The sequence below is a fragment of the Cynocephalus volans genome, chromosome 7 (assembly GCF_027409185.1).
Source record: "Cynocephalus volans isolate mCynVol1 chromosome 7, mCynVol1.pri, whole genome shotgun sequence".
NCBI classification, from domain to species: domain Eukaryota; kingdom Metazoa; phylum Chordata; class Mammalia; order Dermoptera; family Cynocephalidae; genus Cynocephalus; species Cynocephalus volans.
The window spans coordinates 32,176,138-32,198,719 of NC_084466.1; the positions used below are offsets into that span (position 1 = coordinate 32,176,138).

Consider the following 22,582-nt stretch of genomic DNA (forward strand, 5'->3'; position numbering starts at 1 on the left):
GAGACCATGATTGTCTAGTGTATTCTCTGAGAGAGTTATATGGAGTCCTTACATTTTATTTATGCCGTTCTACTTCCAGTTTATTTCCATATGTATAAAATTAATGATATCTCTAACCCATTTGATAAAAATAAGGTTTGGATGAGCAACATCAATTTTACCACTCTGAAAACATACACAAAAATTCAAAATACAGGTATATTTTTTAAATCAACTATTGCTTAGATGAAGTGTTAAATCCTCTTGCAAAAGACTATAGATGATCTTTATATAATGTAAATAAAATAACTGGTCATTTTCATGGTCAACAAAGCTGCTTTGGGTTTCAAAAAACCACTCCATCAAATACTTCACAATGAATTATGTAGGTAATCGAAAAGCCATCTCTGTTGTGTTTTAACACAGATATGCCTCTGAAAAACTTTGTTAGGAGGCAATTAAACTAAGAATTGCTTAGTATTAGATAGCAAGATGAAGCCAGGTCTATTTTACACAAGAACATATCTGTGGAAGCAAAATACAATTGTGCAATGAGTTTCATCCATGTAGACAATACCAATCTCGATAAAGTCAAAACAGGCTGGTTTTTCTCAATGCATTTCTTTTGGGCTGAATTATCTCAATAATTGTCTTAACTCTCCACCTCACTTGAGGAGCTTTTTCTAAAGCAAAGTTGTGGTTTGGCAAGTAGCCAATCATTTGGACGATAAAATAGATAATTTAAGCCATCGCAGTACTTGGAATGGCTAGAAATTTGTAGGCCTAGCTGGAATGGTGCCAGAGAAGAATGGTAAACCTTTGTGCACCTGCAGTTGATGGTTTAGATTGTGCCATCTTGTCCCTCTTCTGCACTCTCCTAGTTAAATTCTTTTTTCCACTTTGTGCTAACCTGATCCACATGAGACATAATGTGGTCACAAGATGTTTAAATCCTAGCAAATCTTACTGTTTTTCTAAACCATATGAGATAAGAAAGGAGATTCAGACATATTATAAACAGTCATTTGCAAGACCAAGTTAGAAGAAAATTGTTTTACTAGATGCAGAATCAAAGATAAATATAACCAGATGTAGAAAACCAATAAATATCTGAGGGTAATAAAATTTTGCTACATTGGGAGGGGAAAAACCATATTCTCAGGAAGTAAACACTATACTAGTATTTTTTTCCAGAACCTAAAAAAGTTTACAGTAATATATTTTATTCCCAGATATTAATAAAAAATAGATCATACAATTCCCAGAAAATACAATTTCAAAGTTGCCTTTACAGGAAAGAAGTACTCTATTAGCAATTATTACCAGAAGAAGAATCCATTGACTTGAGTAAAGAAGAAAACTAGAAATTCACAAAACTTTGGAATCTAGATTTTTCTTTTTCAGCTGACTAAAAAGGATTAAGTATTTTTAACAACTCATTTGGAGGGACTATCTAATTTAAAAATTAACTTTTTTTTACTTGCGATGTCTTTCTGTCAGGCAAAGTTTTTAAATGATGGTAGGATTGGAAAATAAGATCAAATGTAGAATAAACATCGTTTTACACATACAATTTTTTATTGCAAAAAGTAAATGGACTAAGTCTGATTTAAATTCTTTCATAAGAGTGTCCTTTGAGAGATGTACATACGGCTGCTACTGGTCTGTAAGAAGCTCCTTTTTAGTAAAAAAAAAACTTTATTGTCTTCAAGATGGTGGCTTTTTCCTCTAATAATCTTTTTATTTATTTTTTCTTGAAATTGAAGACGCAAGTCAACATGTTCCTTTATTGTGAGCTAATATACTCAGATTTCTATAAAAAAGCAGATGTTCTGAGTTTTAAATTTAAATCATATTGTTAAGAAACATCCTTTAACTCAGTTTTTTCTTTCTTGTCCTCCCTCCATCCTTTATTCTATTTTCAATTCCTTGATTATTCACAGATTTTTTAATTGATTTTCATCCTTCAGAATATTATGGCCTTCCAATGTTAAGCCACTTAAATCTGTTCTTCTAATTGAAATGTGTTTTGGTTTTTTTTTTTTTTCCAGTGCTTAAGGACTTTGCTCTTGACATGATGAGTCTGAATTTCCTTCCTCATTCTTTTATGTAGCTTTTCTTTTCTCACTGTCCATGTTTTTCCCTAAATGTCATTTTATGTTTTGCTTTCATAATAACATAGCCAATATTACAATACCTAGTATTTGTATGGTGTTTTACAGCTTTATAAAGAAACTTTCATTTCTTTGGTTTATTTATTACATCTTGCTTCTTAATATATATGTCAAAACTTTATTCTAATGTGGAAAATGAGTCATAAATGAGGCATATAGTTACTGACCTTCTATTGCCAGAAATGGTTTTCTTTTAACTACTTTCAGAATTATTTAATCCTGTAGTTTAAATCATTTCTGAAATATATTAATTCTGAAATTTAAAGCTATAAAGAAAGCATTAACTGCTGTTATAATTTCTCATCCCAAAGTTACTTTAGGATGATACATGGTTGTTTTTCTTACAGAGTAACTGTTAAAGATATTACCAGTTTCAGTGTGGAAGAATCATGCCAAAGTTTTAGCTACTTTAAAAGACAGATATTTTGGGGGGATATTTCTGGCTATGCAAATGTGATGATCCCACATTGGCTCTATTTTAAACTGAGTGCTGAAATTATGAATGTAATGTTGACGTTTTTTAAATCCCAGCAGGATCCTTATCTTCTTAGTGCCTAAGAGTAATATCCCCTTAGTGAGAAAAAGTAAACATTTCTTTTTTTTATTTCTTATGAAAGCAAATTACTATAGTTCAATTTTCATTGTGAGGCAGGACAAAGTTGAATTAAAGGTGTCCATAAAAATGAACTCAGCTTGCGATATTTCACAGATCTTGTATGTAACTAAAATTTGAGAAGAACATTTTCATAGCCCAATTTTTTATGCTGGCATCTCTTTAGACACTCAAGGCATTCTGCATACTGTCAGAGTTAGTGGGAGATGGAATTACACGTGACAACATATTGACCTTTGGATAGTACTTTTTTAAAAATCATTTTTCTGAGCATTTTCTTTTATTTTACCCACATAATTTTCTGAGTTAGGTGATATGTAAGAAATTATTCCTAATCTTAGCAGCTTAAACACTTATTTTTTCACAGTTTCTGAGGGTCAGGAATCTGGAAGCACCTTACCCGGTTGGTTCTGGCTCAGGATCTCTCTAGAGGTAGCAATTAAGATGTCAGCTAAGGTTATAGTCTTCTCAAGGTTTGACTGGATTGAAGGATCTGCTTCCAAGTTCACTAACATGATTATTGGCAGGCTTTACTTTCTCATTGTCTGTTGGCCAGAGACTTGGTTTCTTGCCATGTGGGTTTTCCCATTGGCTGATTCAATGTCCTTAGCAATGGGCTAACCCCATATACGTGTGTGTGCGTGCGTGCGTGCGTGCGTGTGTGTGCGTGCGTGCGTGCGTGCGTGCGTACGTGCGTGTGTGTGAGAGAGAAAGAGAGAGAGAGAGTGAGATAGACAGAGAGAGAAAGTGAGAGAGAGAAAGAAAAGAAGAGAAAAGGGGAGAGGAATCCAAGACAGAAGCCACAGTCATTTTTATAACCTAATCTCAGAAGTGACGTGCCATTAACTTTTGCTGTATGCTCTTGGTCACACAGACCAATCCTGGGACATGTGGAAGAAGACCATGCAAGGAAGTGAACACCAACAGGTAAAGATCACTAGGGGTCATCTGGGAGGCTGGCTACCACAATAGGCAATCAGACATTGTAAGGACAAGTCAGCTGAGAATCTGTACAACAACTGACTTGGTGTAGATCGTATGCATAATTTTGTGGCTTTGAATGTAGCAGTAAATTTGCTCATGTGCTCCACAAGTTTTTTCCTATAATCATTGGGTCCTACATTATGATAAAAATGTACAGTTTTTGAAAAGCTAAGTTACTGGAATTTACGAGTTGTTTTTCAATTCATGGCTAGCTAGTTGTTCAAGCAAAGAAAACGGGGCCTACTGCACACGTGCCAGTCCAGTCAGCCATGAACTGAACTGTGGCTTCACTTAGGGACTGTAATGCCTCCTGCATAGTTCTCGATCACACTTCGGTCCCTAGGCTAGTCTTGTACGTTGTCCAAACCAGGAATTGTAAGATGGAGAGTCATGACTGTAAAGGCCTTTTATCTCACGGGTGCGGAGATTTGGGAAAGTTATATGAGAGCAGTGTGAATGATGTCTTAGGGGGGCTGAAAGGTGTTTAAGGTTTTTATCTACAAAGCAGTAAGTGAAAAATATGAAGTAATTATCAGGAGAATTTTCTAAATTGTTCAGTCAAGCTATTTTTTAAAAAGCTTATATACCTAGAAACTTATAGGAATCAAATCGATCATCTACTGTTTTCTCTTACAAGACTCAGTACACTGTGTTATTCACTGTGCTTCCTGGTAATTAGTGTTTGTAACTCCTGAGCATGGCATCCACGGTCCTCTGGAGCTGGGTTTTTATCTCTCTCAACAGCTCTCATTTCTCAGTTCCTGTGATTCATGTTTGATGATTGCTAACATTGGCAGTATTTTCACATATCTGTATTCCTTGCTTCTTTCATGCATGTGTTCATCCATCTGATGAATGCAAAGCACATAGAATGTATCCAGCACAGGGCTAGATGACAGGAGACAGGGTGAAGAAGGAAAACCCATCCCATCCCCTCATGGGCTTCATAATCTGTCTGTGGGTGAAATTCCTGAAGAAATAATTATTTAAAAACATCCTAAACTACCATAGTTAAAAATGGTATGAAAAGGGAAGTCTGAGTGTTGTTATAATGTACAGCAGGAGATCTAATCTTATGTGTGTGGGAGAGAAGTTAACAAAGTCTTCCTTGAGGAAGTTTTCAATTGTCTGAGGCTTACATGGGGCTCAGCACAGGTAGATGTGCAGGTAAGTCTAAGGTAGTTATTTAATATGTAGTTAATTTAAGTGGGAATTTCTATAGCCAAGTGCAAAGTTAAAGATACTATGTTGCTTTATTATTATTTTTTTTGCTAAGCATTGCTTTGGCTATGTGTGGTCTTTTATTATTCCATATAAATGTCTGGATAGTTCTTTCCATTTCTGAGAAAAATGTCTTTGGAATTTTGATGGGGATTGCATTGAATTTGTATATCACTTTGGGTAGTATGGACATTTTCACTATGTTGATTCTTCCAATCCAAGAGCATGGGATAACTTTCCATCTTCTTGTATCCTCTCTAATTTCTCTCAGCAGTGGTTTGTAGTTCTCATTATAGAGATTTTTCACATCCTTGGTTAACTCAATTCCTAAGTCTTTTATTTTTTTGGTGGCTATTGTAAATGGGCAGGCTTTCTTGATTTCTCGTTCTGCATGTTCACTATTGGAGAAAAGAAATGCTACTGATTTTTGTGTGTTATTTGGTATCCTGCTACTGTGCTGAAATTATTTATCAATTCCAGCAGTTTTTCTGTAGAGGTTTTAGGCTGTTCGATATACAGGATCATGTCATCTGCAAACAGGGACAGTTTGACTTCATCTTTTCCAATCTGGATGCCCTTCATTTCCTTCTCTTCTCTGATTGCTCTGGCTAGTACTTCCAACACTATGTTGGATAGGAGTGGTGAGAGTGGGCATCCTTGTCTAGTTCCTGTTCTTAAAGGAAAAGCTTTCAGCTTTTCCCCATTCAGGATGATATTGGCAGTGGGTTTGTCATATATGGCTTTAATTATGTGGGGATACTTTCCCTCTATACCTAACTTATAGAGGGTCTTTGTCATGAATGAGTGCTGAACTTTATCAAATGCTTTTTCAGCATCTATAGAGATGATCATATGGTCCTTGTGTTTGAGTTTATTAATATGGTGTATCACATTTATTGATTTGCGTATGTTGAACCAACCTTGCATCCCTGGGATGAATCCCACTTGATCGTGGTGAATAATTTTACGTATGTGTTGCTGTATTCTGTTTGCTAGTATTTTAGTGAGGATTTTTGCATCTATATTCATCAAGGATATTGGCCTGTAGTTTTCTTTTCTGGTTATATCTTTACCTGGTTTTGGTATCAGGATGATGTTTGCTTCATAGAATGAGTTTGGGAGATTTGCGTCTGTTTCAATCTTTTGGAATAGTTTGTAAAGAATCGGTGTCAATTCCTCTTTGAATGTTTGGTAAAATTCTGCTGTGAATCCGTCTGGTCCTGGGCTTTTCTTTGTTGGGAGCCTTCTGATAACAGCTTCAATCTCCTTTATTGTTATTGGTCTGTTCAAATGTTCTACGTCTTCATGGTTCAGTTTTGGGAGCTTGTGTGTGTCCAGAAATTTATCCATTTCCTCCAGATTTTCAAATTTGTTGGCGTATAGTTGTTTATAGTAGTCTCGAATGATTCCTTGTATTTCAGATGAATCAGTTGTAATATCGCCTTTTTCATTTCTAATTTTGGTTATTTGAGTCTTCTCTCTTCTTTTTTTTTGTTAGCCATGCTAATGGTTTGTCAATTTTATTTATCTTTTCAAAAAACCAACTTTTTGATTCATTGATCTTTTGTATTATTTTATGAGTTTCAATTTCCTTAAGTTCTGCTCTGATCTTAATGATTTCTTTCCGTCTGCTAACTTTAGGTTTGGATTGTTCTTGTTTTTCTAGTTCTTTAAGGTGAAGTGGTAGGTTGTTCACTTGCCATCTTTCCATTCTTCTGAGGTGAGCATTTAATGCAATAAATTTCCCCCTTAATACTGCTTTTGCAGTATCCCACAGGTTTTGGTATGATGTATCATTGTTTTCATTAGTTTCAATAAATTTTTTGATTTCCTGCTTGATTTCTTCTTGGACCCATATGTCATTAAGTAGAATGCTGTTTAATTTCCATGTGTTTGTATAGTTTCCAGAATTTCATTTGTTATTGATTTCTAGTTTTAATCCTTTATGGTCTGAGAAGATACATGGGATAATTCCATTTTTTTTGAATTTGTTGAGACTTGATTTGTGACCTAATATGTGATCTATCCTGGAGAATGATTCATGTGCTGATGAGAAGAATGAATATTCTGAGGTTGTTGGATAGAATGTTCTGTAAATATCTGCCATGTCCAATTGGTCTAGAGTATTGTTCAGATCTTGTGTTTCTCTGCTGATACTTTGCCTAGATGATCTGTCCAATATTGACAGTGGGGTGTTCAGGTCCCCTGCTATTATGGTATTAGTGTCTATTTCCTTCTTTAGGTCTAATAGAGTTTGTTTTATAAATCAGGCTGCTCCAACATTGGGTGCGTACATATTTATGATTGTTATGTCTTCTTGATGGATCAGTCCTTTTATCATTATGTAGTGTCTCTCATTGTCTCTTTTTATGGTTTTTAGTTTAAAGTCTACTTTGTCAGATATAAGAATAGCTACTCCAGCTTGTTTTTCTTTTCTGTTTGCATGGTAAATCTTTTTCCATCCTTTCACTCTTAGTCTATGTGAATCTTTACGGGTGAGGTGGGTCTCTTGAAGGCAGCATATAGTTGGGTCCTCCTTTTTAATCCAGTCAGCCAGTCTGTGTCTTTTGATTAGAGAATTTAAGCCTTTTACATTAAGAGTTGTTATTGAAAAGTGTTGATTTATTCCTAGCATTTTATTGATTGTTGTTTGGTTGTCTTAGGTGTCCTTTGTTCCTTGCTTTCTGATTTACTGTTTGTTTTCTGTGTTTGTTGTTTCCTTAGGTTGTAGATAACCTTTTTGTTTGTTTGTTTTCTCTTCATGAATGCCATTTTTATTATACTAGTGGTTTTAGATTTTTCTTGGGTTTTTATGGCAGTGGTAGTTATTTTTTAGGAACCAAACTCAGTACTCCCTTGAGAATTTCTTGTAAGGGTGGTCGTGTGGTGGTGAACTCCTGCAGTTTTTGTTTGTCTGAGAAATATACTATTTGCCCTTCATTTCGGAAGGATAGCCTTGCAGGGTAGAGTATTCTTTGCTGACAATCTCTGTCTTTTAGTATTTTGAATATATCATCCCATTCTTTTCTGGCTTTTAGAGTTTGTGATGAAAAGTCTGATGTTAGCCTGATTGGGGCTCCCTTATAGGTGATTTGACGCTTCTCTCTTGCAGCTTTTAAGATTCTCTCTTTGTCTTTGAGTTTTGCCATTTTGACTATAACATGTCTTGGAGAAGACCTTTTTGGGTTGAATACGTTTGGAGATCATTGAGCTTCCTGGATCTGAAGATCTGTGACTTTTCCTATACCTGGGAAGTTTTCTGCCACTATTTTGTTGAATATGTTTTCAATGTAATCTCCTTTTTCCTCCCCTTCTGGAATACCCATGACTTGGATATTTGAGCGCTTAAGGGTGTCTGATATCTCTCTCAGATTTTCTTCAATGCCTTTGATTCTTTTTTTCTTTTTTTCTTTTTTCTTTTTTTTGTCTGCTTGTGTTATTTCAAACAGCCCATCTTCAAGTTCAGAGGTTCTCTCTTCAACTTCGACAAGCCTGCTGGTTAAACTCTCTGTTGTGTTTTTTATTTCACTGAATAACTTCTTCAGTTCGGCAAGTTCTGCTACATTTTTTTTCAGGGCATTGATTTCCTTGTACATTTCCTCTTTCAGGTCCTGTATACTTTTCCTCATTTCATCATGATGTCTTGCTGAGTTTTCTTGTATCTCATTCAGTTTCCTTAGAATTATCACTCAAAATTCCTTGTCAGTCATTTCAAGGGCTTCTTGTTATATAGGATCTAGAGCTTGAGATTTATTATCTTTGGGTGGTGTACTTTCTTGATTTTTCATATTTCTGGTATCTTTTCTTTGATGTTTATTCATTGTGGCAGGGGGTTTCACAGTCCACAGGTTTGACACTATTGACTGACTAAGATGTTGCTGTGGTTGCCAATTTAGTATGGCTACCTCCGTGACTGCTCAGTTGGCCACTAGTGCCTTGCATGTGTGGTTGCCTCGAGTCTTGGGCCTCTCTGGGGAGCCACCTCTCTGGTCAGCTTGGACTCTGCCGGGCTGCTGGGTGATGGGGTGGTACCGCAGGGTGTCGCTCCTGCCGCTGCCGCTTCCCCCGCTGCTGCCACTGCGCCGCTCACTCTGCTGCTGCTGGCACCACTGCCGCTGGCTCCGCTGCCGCCACTTCCCCCGCTCCAGCCGTTGCTGCCGCTACTGCTGGTGCCGCTTCCCTTGCTGCTGCCGCAGGCGCCACTGCTGCTGGCTCTGCCTCCAGTTCCAATATCAGATTTTGGGCAGTTTCAGTTTCAGAGGCGGCACCATCGGCAGTCTTTGCAGCACTGATCACTCCCCCCACTTTCTCAGCTCTCCCGCCTGGGCCCCGCCTCACCTGGTGCACGGTTGCTGAGTTCAGGTGCAGACTCCACCTCTGAGACTAGAATCCCTACATCAGATCTTGATGTGGTTTTTGTTGATACAAGCTGTGACTATGAAGAAAAGTTCCATGATAGGCTGTCTATAAACTGGATGCTGCTAGTGTGGCTCAGTCTAAGTCCAAGGCCTCAAAACCAGGGAAGTTGATGGTGTCCTTGGTTTAAGTGCTGGAACCCAATACCTGAAGAGTCTCGAGCTCTGATGTCCACAGGCAGGAGAGAAGACTGTATCCCAGCTCCAGCAGATCGAGAGCGAGTTCTTTACTAAGTCTTGAGCAACTGCTATCTTCCTGACCCCTGTTCTTTTCACTTAAAATTGGAAGGATTATCTTTGCTTCACTTGACTCACCATCATACTGTGGGGTGCTGATGGAGAGGGGCAGGGGTGCTGGCGGACCCTTTTGGAGACTTAAACATTTCCCAGTGACGAAACCACGGGAGCTTAAAAAAATCATCATCATTGATATAACAACCACAATTACTTGAAGTTGATAGACAAGCAAACAGAAAGGGCATTGTTGGGGGGGAGGGAGGAGCGGGAGGAGGGAGGGAGGTTTTGGTAAGGGGCAACAATAATCAACCACAATGTATATCGACAAAATAAAAGTTTAAAAAAAAATCATCATCATCATTATTGATATTATTATTTTCTGGAATCAAAAATAAACCAGATTAGTTTGAGCCATAGTAATTGTTCTGTAATTTAATAGTGAAAAAGCTATTAAAGTTTCAATATCTTTATGCAGAGCCCTAGAACTACATTTGTAATCATTATCCAAGACTACTTGACTACTGTGTGCCCTTTGGAGAATGTCGTAATATCTTCTAATTCAATAATTAGAGGTATTGAAGAACCACAAGTTGTGCATAAAAGAACAGGAAATGACTAAATAGCCTTGATTTTGGTAACTTGTATTTATGGTTATGCCAATGTGTGTAATTAGAAACTACTTAGTGAAACCTGGGGTGGTGGGAATTGATGGTGGAGAGAAGTGGGTGGAGGCTTCAAGGACATTCGCTGTCAGCCCTGCTAAACATCTTGGCCTGCATCCTGTTGCTGACAGAGAGACAATGAAAGGTTGTAAATGGAGGTATGAACTGGGCAAATCTGTGTTTTAGATGGCTTGCTTGGTGACAGGAGTGGAAGGGGGACTGAACGGGAAGCCAAGAATCCAGTGAGGGGTGCCTTAATATGGCCGGTGAAAATTTCTGAGGAACTGAGTTGATTAGGAGGTTGCAAAGCAATAAAATAATAAAACTGAGAAATGGTAATGGCCTGAACAAAGGTGAAATTAAAATGAATCGTAAGAGATGAAATTGGCAGAGGTTTTTAATGAGTTGGATGGAGTAAAGTTAGGAGTGGTCTTCAAGGAAATGGATGACTCAGAGGTAGTGATAGTATTGAGAGAAAGGCAAGGACATATTTTTTAAAAAAGATTTCAATGGTAAAAACCAACCAGACCCAGTGATTAAGTGGATGGGTGGAGGTAAGTAAAAGCACCCTTGGATGACTCTGGGAACATGCCACCTTTTGAGCAACAGAGCAGAACCGAGAATTTTATTTATAGGGAAAGTGTATGATTTTTACTTTAATCCAATCTGGTGACTTTGACGTGCTTATGAGACATCCAGGTGTTTATAACAGGTAAACACCAGATAGTGTGTGTCTGTTCTGAAGATATAAGTCTGGGAGATACAGACAGATATGTGACAGTGGAAGACCTCTTAGGAAGCACAGATCCTCTGAGAAAGCAGCGCCAGCCTGACCTGCTCCCGTGCCCTTGTTCTTCAAGTCTGTTTGTTCACCAAGAATCATCTTTCAAGTGGGCCCTATTTATTACCTACCTCATTTCACACTAGGGTCTGGATTTGGGTCCTTACCCTCTCTTCCGCAGAGCCTCCTGACAACTCTCTCTGTCCCCACTTTCCTTCTTCCTCTAGCACCACTGGAATTTTCTTTCTGTAAAAAATTCTGACTTGTAATCTTCTGATTTGGTGATTAAAGACTGATAATGCCTCTTCACTGTATAGTGAAGTGCATAGACCTGACTTTGTGGCATGAAATACAATGTGACCCATTTCAAATGACAACTTCCCATGTGCCCAAGTCCTCACCAAACTTAACCACCATCTGCTAAGCACGTCATGTGTTTTTATGCTTCTACATCTTTGTTTAAGCTGTTGGCACTCATTAAAACAGCCCTCTTCACCTTATTTGCACGGTGAGCTACTACTCAGCAGTCAAATACCATTCAGATGCCATCATGTGTTCTGGAATTTTCTCTGACTCCTTAATTCTCATTCCCTCCCAATTTGGCAGTTTGTGTGTGTGTGTGTGTGTGTGTGTGTGTGTGTGTGTGTCTGTGTGTGTACACATCTACTTATGTGTTCCCTTTTGTTTATATGTTTAGCCCTTTAAAGATATTGCATTGTTTTAGTTGTCTTGCTATCCCATTGCTGAAAGATAAAAAGCACCCAATAATTGCTTATTAAATTGAATATGGCAGATATAAACTCAGTAAAATTCTGTGGATGAATGTATGAAAAAAATCACTAAATTAGGTATTTGGTAGCTGTGAGAAGAACAATTTGAACAAGGATCTGAGTACTGGAAGTTTATACAAAAATGTTAATCCTTTCCTAAGAACCAAGAATCGTGAGAGACATAGCCCTTGCACAGTTCTAAAGGAAAAAGTAGAGGTAAACAAGAAAGGCAGCCAGTAAAAAGAAAAAACCTTTATTACTGAGAGAAGATGGGCCAAGTGAATTTAATTGATGTGAGACTGTGAAATTATACTTTATCTTGTTATCCACAGTTACATCACATTTTATCTTGCATTGTAAAGGTGAGCCATTGCACCTACATGAACTTTAGAAATAATTGAGACTTAAGTTGTAACTGGTGATTTATAATATTAACTATTTCTGAAATAAATATCTCTTAGGAAGTCATTAGGCACTTTTTAATCTTTATAGACTGAATAAAAGGAAAATTGTTTTCTTATCTCAGAAACATCTTTATTAGGATCAAATATAGCATAGTATAAATTAGTATATGTGTGTACACACATAATTTTACAGAAAATGAACACTTAAATACAGAAAACAGAAACTTAATTTTTCTAAATAACTTTCATCACTTTCTCTGGTTATAAATTGTTCATATTCACTGCAGAAAAATTAGGAATTATGTACATGTTTAAAGAAAATAAAAAGAACCCCAAATTATGCCATCATCCAGAGAAAATGATTATTTTTAATTTATCTTGGAATTTCCTTTATATGGAAATGTTCATGTACTTTTTTAATAACAGGGATCACATCATATATATCATTTAATACTCTACTTTTAAAATCTTCTATTACCAAGTAAGTACATGATATCAGTAAACATTCTTCAAAACCTAATTTTAATGGCCATGCAATATCTAATTATACTCTCATTTGAAAATGTATTTAATAATTTCCCTATTTGGAGCATTTGTGGTGTTTCCATTCATTAGCTATTAAAATCACTTGCTGTCTTCACTTCCTCCCTGCCTCTGCTGTGTTTGTAACACTCTGAAGAAATCATTATGGCAAAAGTCACAAGTGACCTTCTAAAATCACAGGACTCTTTGCAACTACAGACAGACAATGACTGCAGACTTTAGGATTAGATGCATCTAGGTTCAAATTCTGTCTTTACCACTTAGAAGATGTGTGATCATGGGCAAGTTATTTAAGTCTCTCATTTGTAAAATGGAGCTCATTTTTACAGATGGCATTTTCACAGGATCACAAGAGAATCAGATGAGCTGTATATCTAAATGCCAGGCTTGTAGTAAGCATACAATATGTGCAGGTATATTTGTTTTCAAATTCTTGACTAGTAATTCTTTTTTATTCTTGGCTTCTAGAACACTCTTTTCTGAGTACTCTCCTACCTAACAGTTCTTCTCAGCTTCTTCCTGCTGGTAGTCTTCAACGTTTTCCTGTTAACCTTTATCTAACTTCATTCTCTTGACTGTCCTTAGATGACTCCATCTTAGTGCTTCTCATACCTCTCCAGCTTCTCCTTTTCTGACCTTTTGCAAGCTCATTCTCTACTTGCTGTTAAATGTTGTCGTTTCTCAGCATAGATACCTTCTTCTCCCTACTCTCTCCCCTGTCCCCTCCTCTTTCATTCATGCATTAAGAATTCAACTACTAACTACACTCATTTGATTCACAAACATTTACTCCTGGCCCAAACCTCTGAATGTCAAACTTATATTTGATAAGAATCTATTTGCTATCACTTGGCTGTCTATTTGATATCTCCCTTTTTGTTCTCAAAGGTACCTAAAATTCAATGTAACCAAAAAACAATGTTTTGGTCTTCCCAAACCTACTCCTCTTTCAGTATCACCTGGGCATCATTTTTAACCCCTTCTCATCCAGTCTGTCATGAAAGCATTGATTTTACCTCTTACATATTGCTTGAATCCACACACTTTTCACCACCAGACCAAACTACAGCACCTCTCACCTGAAATTTTAGTAACTGCACCTGTTCTACCCATTTGCCAAGAGTGCTGACAGTGCTTTCTACACTATCTATCCACAGTGAGTTTTTGAATGGCTTCCCATTGCTTTAAGGATAAAAGGCAGAGGAAGGGACAGTCACAAATTTTGCAACACTTTCTCACTCTCTTCCTTCCTTTCCTTCAACTTCAGCACTCAGTTGCCCTGATGTCCTATGTTATTTCAAGTCTTTATATTGTTCATGTGATGACCTCTGCCTGAAATGCTTTTCTTCCCATCCCCAGCCTGCCCACGAATATCTTATCTTCATTCAAGACTCAAGTCAAAGGCTAGCCTCTGTATAAAACTCTAATCTAAACTAATTGACCACTTTTTCCTCTGTGACCTGTCTGTACATGACCACATTTTTATCAAACCATAATAACATTTTATTGTGCTTACCTATTTAGAAGCCCTATATCTCTCTGCTGGAATGTGAGCTCCATAATGGTAAGATTTAGTAGAACACCTAGCACCATGCCTAGTACGGGGTAATAAGGAAAGCTACCATTTATTATATCTTAGTATATGCCAGTTTGAAGTGCTTTACATGTTTTAGCTTATCTGTCTCTCAAACAGTCCTATAAAACAGGTATCACTAACAGTACCGCTTGACAGATGAGGAAATGGAGACTCAGAGAATCGAATAGTTTGCCCAAGGTTGCACTGCTGGCAAGATGGTGACTTCAGGATTGGAAACCAGAAAAACTAGCCCCAAATTGCAGTTTTTAAGTATTCCCCTCTCATATTGCCTTTCAGAATAGGCACTAAAAAAAATATTTGCAGAATGAATTAATGCATTTCTTTCCAGGGGGAGTGTCTTTGATTACTTTCTTCAGCTTCTGAAAATATTCTTCCCCTTCTGCTTAGCAAAATGTTCAATGCTTTTAAATCATATTTAACTCCTGGTTTCCAATCTATTTCTGTTTACCTAGAAGCTTCTTCTCTCCCACCCCAGGTCTTCTCCCTTCTTTAATACTTCTGCTTCCCTTTGTCTTCTTCTTTCTCTCTGTCTTTTCCATTTTCATTCTGTCTTACAGAATAATCATGCACTCTGTTGTTTGCTTAACCTGCAGCGGCCTGTTCTATGTTCCTATTCTGAGTATCTTTCATACATCCTTCTGCCCTGCTCTGTGATCCAGGAGGCTGACCTCTATAAACTGCAGCAACAGGCTCCCAGGCCTCTGGCCTCTGGTTGAGTTCCACCACTAGGAGACATTGGCAAGAAGTTAGGGCGTGAAGGGAGAGTGATACCACAGCGATCCTTGCAAATACCCCTTATAAAGTTGTTTAGGAGGGGTGGGAGACTAGCTGAGTCCCTTGACAAAGGTCACACTCCTATCAGGTGGCCTTGCTCACACAGTCCTTCCTTTTTTCTGAATTGAAGTAACTACTTCATCCTGTTTCTCTTCAGGTTTAGGGATGGTAAACAGCTCTCGGTTATTGCTAACTAAACCAAATACAGTTTGAGTGTACCATTTCTGTCTTTCTGGGACCCTGACTGATAGACCCACCATTCTTTTCAGCCTTCCTAGCAGAACCCCAACTTGGTCTGTGCATCCACCCTTCTGCATTCAGCCCATATGTCTCGGGGGAAGATGATCTCCATATTCATCTCTAGGATGAGATCCTCATTGGTATAGACCAATCATGAAAATATCCTCCATGCTAGAAACTAGCTCAAGAAACAAGGTTTAAGACAATCAGGGCAAAATATTTCTCTGGTGACTGCCACTGTGCCACATGCTATGGGCACAGAGCTTAAGTTGTCCTCAGTCATACTGCTGGGAGGAGTTTGATTTCATGGTTGAAGAAGCACTTTCCTCTCCTCTGTCTTCTACTAGACTTAGAGAAAGAAGTTGGTTATCCCAGTTGTTGCTGGCAACTATTTTGAAACCAGGAGGGGAGCCAGCCTGAATACAAAACTAACCCAGAGAAGAGGACCAAGAGCATTGCAAGACAAAGCTGGAAGCTTGATGATCATACTAAACTTGGAGCCAGCTTTACCTCCAGATTCCTGTTCCATAAGAAGTTTCCTATATTTTAAGCCCAATTGAGAGAATTCCTGATTCTTCAGGTGTATCATTTCCAAACTGCTTTGATTTTGTAATAGCTAACATTTATCGAGTGTTTACTATTTGACATGTATGGTACGGACAGCAATAAACTGCAGGTTAGGTAATAATATTAGCCTCATTGTATGCATGACAAAGCCAAGCTTTTGAAAGGTTCACTAATTAGTGGTGGCTGCATCACTAGTAAGTGCTCCAGTTGTAATCCAAATCTGGGTCCACCTGACTCTAGCCTTCATTCTTGAGCAGCATGGCACTCAGTTTGACATTAATACATTTTTTACACAACAATGGCATAGCCAGACCTCAGTAATGTATTTGCAAGCAACTGAGGCATTACCAGAAGCTTTACTTCCTGATAAGCTCATATTTTGGTAACAGAGATAAGGTACACTTTTAATGGTCAGTAGCATGTTGAGATTGGAGTTCAGCATTGGGCAAAGGGTAACATTAAAGAAATGCATAGTAAAAACTCAAGCAAGGGGGACAATCTTTGAAAGTGAGATTCCTGTTCACCTAGGTGCTGATGATGGCAATTTACATAAGTCATGGCAAACTCATTGGGAAAATAAGAATAGTAATGAAGTTCTAGGGTCGATGCCTGAGGAAAATATATGTAGATGAACTTACTTGGGAGAATATGCCAATATCATATCTTCAACATAAATTTCAAATAAAGTTTGACGTTATAAAATGCAATTAGGACACCGATTAAAATCAGACTAAATTAAATCAGAGTCTCATATTTGTTTTTTACTGACTCTGTGCTCTTTATTTTAGCATTGATACTTCTTAGGTGAGCTGAATTGAACTTCTAAACATCATCTTTGAATTATCCTTTCAAACGTCTAGTTTAGGACTTTGTTTTATCAGTCTTGTCTCCTCCAATAACAAATTGTATCTGTTTATAAATGTAGCTCTCTTTGTTCTGATAAAATAATTTTTTAGAGTGTTAAAAGGAGAAAAATACTGGCCTGGACTAAGTGTTTGTCTTCACGAGGCCACTCTTTTTGACTGGTGTGACTAAATCAGATGAAGCAGCTTCCTGTAGACACTTTGACACAAAGAAATTCAAAGCCAAGTCTAATGATAGCATTTACTCCTAATATGGATGATGTGAGAACAGAAGCACTAAAGTTTATTAGCAGCCCTTACTAAAACAATAAGCCAAACAAAAAGCAGAGAAGATGAAAATAGACGTACTCAGCAATGAGCTCCCATTTTCTTCTGAAATTAATTCACATCATCGGGTGTGCTGCCTTGAATGAATTTCCTTCCTTTTACACTCCCACTTAGCTTTCCTTTAAGTGTCAAATGAAGCGGGTGGTGGAAAATGCAGTGCACCAGTCATTTTGACATTCTTTTGCAAATTAGTTAGGCTTTGATAGTACAGGTCGGCTCTACCACGCAGGGGAGCTTTCAGCTTTGAGAATCTGGCAGGAGTTCAAGAGCAACGTATTGCTTTGAACTCACTTGTTAGCTGTGCAAAATAAACACCATCCACCTTGCAATAAAAAAGCATCAGCAGGAGAAAAAAAGAGAACATTCTAAACCCCTCCCTTGAGACTTCAAAACCCTTGCAGGAGCTGCTAAATTAGGACAGGAAAAATAAGGCCTGCTTGTGAAAAGAAAGGAGGGGAAAAGAACCATCTTACAACAAACACACACAAAAATTACAATCGCTGAGAACTAATTATGTTTTCATGATCACAAACACATTGAGAGTCTGAAAGCTCACGGACGCATCCTGATGCTGCTATAAAATGTTTCCTGGCTAATTATTTGCCAGTACAACTGTTCACTTCCTGTGGTGGATTTATGCTAAATCCTGTTATTAGTCTTGCTCTGCAATTGCCATTGTCTATGACTAGAAGCAAGGCTGAAAGGCTACAGTCAGCCTTTTATTACACAACATGTGAATGGAGATTTGACCCAATGTCCAACCACTTCCCCGCTTTGGTTTTTATGTGAGCTTGCTGAGCCTTTCCCAATAAATCACTGGGTTCCAATGAACTTTTACTCTTTTTTCTCTCCTTTCAACCCCACTACTTTGTGTGTATATGAGTGAGCACTTTAAAAACAAACCATACAATTTCTTGTTCACTTTTAGCAGTAGCTAAAACCTCTTCATCAGACAGAATTTCTCCAGTTCTTGCTCTGAAACATATACGAAACCAATGTTCGAGGACTTGATTTTGACTAGTGATTGAAACCGGGAGTGGTAAAAATAAATAAGACAAAAAAAAAAATTGTAAAAGCAATTTACATTTCAGCAAGGATATGATCTTAAATAAATATAATGTGCAAACTATCATCATAGCTACAGTAAAAATCAAATGCTTTCTGGAGAAACCCAACTAAACATATTCTAGAACATTTAATATTTGGGGCATTTTAAGCAAATTTGGTAACAACTTAAGTACAATTTTTCTATGAGATAAAATTAACATAATACCGTGAACTACGTAAAAGATGTTTCCTTAAATAGTTTATACTATTCTAAATCTCTAAAATACAAATATAATATCCTTGACTTTTGATACTACTATATTCAAGAACATAACCACTATATTTAAAAATGTCTTCAGATTTAGACATTGAATCTTAAAGATTTATAAAAACTATTGGATTATAAGAGCATTTTCATTATGAAAATGAAAAATTAGAATAACAAAGGCTTGTTTTTCAGCTTATATATTCTATTTCTGCTGTTCCTTTTTTTATAGCTGGCTGGTAAGGGGATTTTTCTGTTTCTAATAGTTACATACATATCTTTGTCATGCACTTTTCTTAGAAAAATATCAAAATTGTATCTGCAAATATTCACAGAAGTAAACCTTACAGTCTTTAAAGTTTTCTCACAGATCTTTTTTTAATATTCATGTAGACAGTTAATATTAAAATCTTTAAAAATCTATCTCAGTTGCAAAAATCCTTTGTCCCTAAAATTTTATGTATAGGAATAAATTCTGTTAGGAATCTTTATTCAGAGACACATGGATATATGCTCCAATATGTTCTGCTCAGATTTTTTTTTTAATTATAAAATACCATACACAACCAATATGGGCATCATCTGTAAGAAAAGTTAAACAAATTACACCATATCCAAACGATGGGATACCACTTAGTCATGTTAAAAAGAAAAATAAAAAAGGAAGAGAAAAAGAGGGGTGGATCTATATGCATGGAAAGATGTCCAGGATCATCTTTAATGAAAAGAGCAAGTAGCAAATTATATGGATAGAAAACTATCATTAAAAAAAAAAAAACTGTAAGTGTGTATGTATACACAGAGGCATTTTGCACCAGCATCTGAACAGGGGTTGTTGCTGGGTACTGGGCACATGGTAGTGGAAGAGACATGAAAGAAGAAAGTGAGGAGACCATTTGCCCCATTGGCCTTATATAATTTGGTAGCATTTGCTTTTTTTCCTCAAAAGCATCGCTCATTTGGTAATTTAGAAAATTATAATTAAAGGCTAAGGATATGACAAAAAGAAAAAAATGTGTGTCAGCCTACACATCTTTGATGCATGTATGTGGTGGGTGTTAGCAAATCCTTTATTTCTTCAATAACATATTGATTGATTCTGTTGTATTAGAAACCGGTAAGGGGTTGCTTTCCAAGGGCACTTGTCTCTCTGAGGTAGTTTGTGGAAACTGGCCTATAATGGATTAACTTCTATTTCCCTCTAACAACAAGTAAAAAAGAGTACTGACATCACTGGCTGCACTCCACAGCAGCAAATATCCCTGAACCTCTGAGGGTATGTGAGTGTCTCTTCTGCATTCAGAGAGGTGGTCTGGAGGAAGTTTGGATAAATATAGGTAAAACTGCACCACTTCAGTGCCCCCATCACCTTCCACTACTTCCAGAGCTCCTTATTGTGATGGAGTTTTCCACCTTTCCATCCACACAAACAACCCCCACCGGCATACATACACGCGTGTGCGTGCACACACACCACAACACACGTGTGCATGTACGTGCTTCTGTTCCACTCTTGCAGTGGTGCAAAGTCTCTGATCTGATCCTTATGTCAGGTAAATGTGTCTTGAGATGAATGGTGCTTCATTTTCTAAGAAGTCTAGGACCCTACAGAGTGGACTGGTGGAAAAACTCAGGCGTTGACTCTGAACCTTGGCACTTTCTTTTTGACTCAACCCTCTGTGAGAGGTATTCTTATGCAAATTTTATGCATTTTACAACTGAAACTTGTCTGTGCCAGGGTTCAAAGTAATTTGTGTAAGTACTTCCTGTATAGCTTTGTGTAAAAAATAAGTGCCAACCACCTTGCCTAGCACATAGTCCTCAGTAAATGAAGAATAAAGTGGATATTAATATTATAAATGGCAGTTACCATTAGTTTTTTTTGTTGTAATATATTTATACAAGTTTGTGTTTTTAGCTAAGAGCTCTGAGGATCTGGTGTTTGTCTTTATTCTGTTTCTGGGGCCAGCTGTATAGACTGCATGCTATGCCTCAGGGTTGTCATGAGTTTATCATGCCTCAGTTTATTAGCAACAACGCCAATATATGCTCTTAGAGTTAGTTTTTATGTAAAGTCACACATTTGACTCCTACTAACTGAACCAAGCAACTCCTTTCCTAATTCCTAGAATCTTAGATAGTGATGACTCCCAAATATTTCCTCAGGTTGGTTCAAAATAGCTACCTTAGAATATTTACTTGAGTTTAAACTATTTTCTCTGGAAAATAATAATGAATGGCAGCACATAAACACATTAACATCACGGTACAAGTTACTTCACAGTATAAGCTAAATTTAGGAAGTTAGGAACCAAGGAAAAAGTTACAGGTTTGTCAAAGTCCATTGCCCAAGTAGGTGGATTTGAGGAGCATGAAGGTTTAATTGACAGACTTGGCTTTGAACCTGGTTGTAATACTCCCTTGCTATATAAACTTAAGTCCATAATTACATTTCAGTTCCTCATTTGTGAAAGAGGATCAGTGATACCTTCCTAACAGTGTTGCCATAAAGATAAAATGTGAAAGGATTTTTTTTTTTTTAATCATATAAGGTACTTGGTAAATATTACTTTTTTGGTCTGGAGCCCAGTGCCTCACTTCCTACAATGGCCTGGCTTTGATTCAGGAAACTAGTTATATTCTAAACACTGTAATAACTGTGGGAACACAACACATAAATGGGTGCCTGAAGGAATGCGGGGGTGCCTTCTAGGACCTTATGAACTGGTAGGAAGACAAAGGAGTAAACACATACTTATACATCAATGTCATGAGAGCTACTGGCAAGCACTAAATTTGGGGGCAAAGAGCATAGACTGAGGGAAAAAAACCCAAAGGATAAGACCCAGAATAATAAGCATTATTCAGAAAGTGAAAGGAAAAAGAGAGGATCGGAATATAAGTAGAGTCTCGCCACCTGGGGCTCCCCTGCAAAGCGCCAGAAGACGGAGTCCGCTCTGGACCAGCAGTTCACTACAGTGGTGGCCGACACGGGTGACTTCATGCCACGGACATGTGCCAGCCTCAGGATGCCACCATCAACCCGTCTCTGATGCTGGCCACGGTGCGGATGCCCGCCCAGCAGGAGCGGGTGGAGGAGGCCATCGCCTACAGCAGGCAGCTGGGCAGGTCACAAGAGGACCAGGTTAAAAATGCTATTGATAGACTTTTTGTGTCGTTTGGAGCAGAAATACTGGAGAAGATCCCCGGCAGTGCGTGCAGGGAAGTGTGTGTGAGGCTCTCCTTTGATAAGGACGCGAAGGTGGTGCGAGCCGGGCCCCTGAGGAGCTCTACAAGGAAGCTGGAATCAGCAAGGACAGAATTCCCACAGAGCCGTCACCAGCCTGCAGACGACCAGTCCAGGCTGGAGAGGAGCTCGGGGAGCGACGCTGCACCTCCTGGGCCCGGGTCGTGGCCTGCGCGGAGGCGGGCGTGACACTCACCTCCCCTTTGGTGGGGTGCATCCTTGATGGGCACATGGCAAACAGGGACAAGAAATCACACGAGCCCCTGGAGGACCTTGGGATGAAGAGTGTCACCAAATCTACAACTATTACAAGAATTTGGCCATTGTCATGGGCGCCTCCTTCGGCGACACAGGCGAGATCTCGCCCAAGCTCCTGGCCAAGGTGGCTCAGGCCAGTGACCTGGAGAAGATCCACCCGGATGAGAAGGCCTTCCGCTGGCTGCACGAGGACCACGTGGTTCAGCACAGAGAACGGGACGGAGCGCAGCACCTGGGGCTGGACCTGGATCTGTGCCGTCTTTGAGTTGGGGGCTGACTGCACGTGGCTTGCGATGAATCTTGCGTTTTTTGCCAGTTGGAGCAGGTTGGAGCAGGGGACAGATCATAAATTACTGATTTAATGTAAATTTTGCATAATGCATTAAAGAAGTCACTTTTCCTGTGGGTAAGAAATAAAAAAGGATTATAAGTAGAGTGAACCACATGAACAAAGGCCCAAATGAAATAATTAATTAATTAATTTTTAAAATCCCGATATTCTGGGGACACTGAGATCAGGTACAGGGGAAACCGATGCAAGAGAGCTACAGGAAATGAAGTAGGCTTGAGTGTTATGAAGGGTCTTATATGTCATGTTAAGGATTTAGAATTTT

The 22,582-nt window shown here is 38.2% G+C and overlaps 1 pseudogene; it reads left to right on the forward strand.

Moving 5' to 3' along the window:
• Nucleotides 1–22,233, forward strand: part of LOC134381606 (transaldolase-like) — a 38,971-nt pseudogene extending 16,738 nt beyond the window's left edge.
• The last annotated feature ends 349 nt before the right edge of the window (nucleotides 22,234–22,582 follow it).